This window comes from Equus asinus, chromosome 8 (genome assembly GCF_041296235.1).
Source record: "Equus asinus isolate D_3611 breed Donkey chromosome 8, EquAss-T2T_v2, whole genome shotgun sequence".
Lineage (NCBI taxonomy): Eukaryota > Metazoa > Chordata > Mammalia > Perissodactyla > Equidae > Equus > Equus asinus.
The window spans coordinates 43,095,001-43,097,710 of record NC_091797.1 but is presented as its reverse complement, the minus strand read 5'-3'; positions in this window follow the sequence as shown (position 1 = coordinate 43,097,710).

Here is a 2,710-nt window from a genome sequence, read left to right as displayed (position 1 = left end):
AGGTGACAATGAGAGGTGCGTTGAATGATTGAGTGTTATATGAGTTCTTCTGTGAAGTCACCATCAAAGTTCATAATCAAGAAACAATCTCCCAGGATGTAAAAACAAACCTGAAATTTTAAACAACATTTGATTTTAAGCATTAATGATTACCATTCTGTTATGTTAATGTTAGTGGTTACAATGTTAAAGAGTGACTTGTGCAGCAGAGTTATTCACTACATTATTTCTTCAGTCACTCTACTTCACATTTGAAGTCATATGTAGATGTCCACTTTCAGCTAAGACTGAACACTATTTGTCTCTGTTTCTTCTTTTCATTATAGACCTTATACAAAATGTATGTGTGTGTAACAAGTGGAGATTAAAATTCAAATATTCCATTTGCAGCAAAATCTTAAAAGTCTGGGAATAAATCTAACAAAAGATGTGCAAGAAATCTACATTAAAAACTACTAAATATTGCTGGTGGAAATTAAATGGAGGAAAATGCTATGTTCATTTTTTGGAAGATTCAGTTTTGTCAAGATGATGACTATTTCCAAATTGATTAACGGAGTCAATGAAATCCCAATCATCCTCCAAATATGTATTTTATGGAAATTAACTCAGGGTTTCAAAAACACATTTGGAAATGTACAGCAACTTAAAAAATGAGAAAATATTGAAGAAGATGGCAAAGTTGGAGGACTTATACAATATTTATTGACGTGATTATTTTTAAATCTACAGCAGTTAAGACAGTATGCTATTGGTTATTGTACATATGTAAATACCAAAACATTCTCTTCAAATCTTTGATATCAACTTGGCCAGGTTGAACTACATTCTCCAGAATTCCCTCTTCTGTAGGTTTCTGGTTGGACAGTCCTCAAGAGATAGTCTTGTAAGAGATTTGGGGGAAGAAAGTCAAGTAGCAGCCATTTCGTAGCTCACACTAACTCATCTGCTGACTTACCTTGTCATGCGGCAGCAGTTGGGCCTACAACCTCCCCACCCTCCCCTGGATCCTCCTTCAGTCTCCTTCTTTCCTGGACCAAATGTGTGTGTTTAGCTACAAACAAAGGGCCCTGGCTTCTGCAGGACATCTGCACCACTCAGGTCAGAGGCAATCAGAGTTGCACAGATTTCTGTCCATCTTGTGGGGCTCCAGTTCATGCTTGTGGGTCCTAGCTTGTTCTAATCTTCCCCACTTTACATACATCTTCCTTTCTTGACAATCTGCCCTATGGACTTCAAACTTCAGCATAAAAGAGGCTACTTAACCAGCTCCTACAAATCTCTCATATATATTATATATTATATATAAATGAAGTGTATATATCCATCCCACTGTTTTTGCTTATTGAATCTTGACTGCAATTTTTTTTATGGACTTGTTCTAACTGTTAACCCTTACAGTGTTGCCAGGAATAGAGTTAGTTGCAGTAATGTGTATATTTAAGGAGAGGATCATGGAAGAAAAGGATGAATAAACACACACAAAGGGAAAGATGATATCCCACCAAGATTTAAAGTCAGATTGGTGGACTTAAAATGATCTATGCCAGAAGGACTTCTCTTTTTTGCCATGGTGGAGAACCTGGGACCAGACTTACTCTGCCACCGTAAAATAGAAAACTGAATAAAGTATATCAAACAATGTTCTTCACACAGTAAACAACTTCAGACAGTGACTAACTTTGATACCTGGGAGAAGGAGAACAAATGAGAAACAAATTGTCCCTGCTTATTGCCTGGAAACAGATCAAGAGGGACATTTCATAGTGATAAGGGAATAAATACATCAACAAGACATAATAGGGGTCAGCCCCGTGGCAGAGTGATTAAGTGTGCGCGTTCCGCTTCTCGGCGGCCCGTGGTTCGCTGGTTCCGATCCCAGGTGCGGACATGGCACCGCTTGGCAAGCCATGCTGTGGTAGGCCTCCCACATATAAAGTAGAGTAAGATGGGCACGGATGTTAGCTCAGGGCCAGTCTTCCTCAGCAAAAAGAGGAAGAATGGCAGCAGATGTTAGCTCAGGGCTAATCTTCCATGGCTTGCCAAGGGGTGCCATGTCCGTGTTTCTTCAAACAAATGACAAGCGATGTGGAATCATCCTACAGTTTTAAAGAAAGTGTGGGGATACTTTAAATCTAAACACAAAGAAATACATACGCTTTACCTGAAAATTTGAAAGAGAGAGAAAAGCTGAAAGAAGAAAACAAGGAGAAGCTATGTTCCAAAACCCAAGGGAAACTAGTATTAAGTTTTTCGTTAATACCTATCCAGATTTTTGATGTAAGAATATGTAGTGGCATATTGATTTTAACCTGTTTTTCCATTTATATATTTTCCAGTTACAAAAATAATGCAGAAAGCAATGCCTATTATGAAAAAATTAAAGAATACAAAAGTAACTGAAATAGACATTTTTATTTCTTACTTCCACTCCACTTTGCTCTCTTGTTAGATGGTCAGTATCCTTTCAGATTTTTTAAAATGTATTTGTTTAATTTTGGGTTTCATTTTATATAAATGGGACTATTTATATTTGTTGTTTTGTGTATTAATGTTCACACACATTTTCCAAGTAAAACGATAAGGATCTAATTCTTTAACAGCTGCACGGTTCCCTGCAGTAGGAATGCATAAAACTAATACTTTAACGATGAACAGATTACTTCCTGGTTTTTTTTTTTTTTTTTTTTTTCTTTTACAGTGTTGCAGT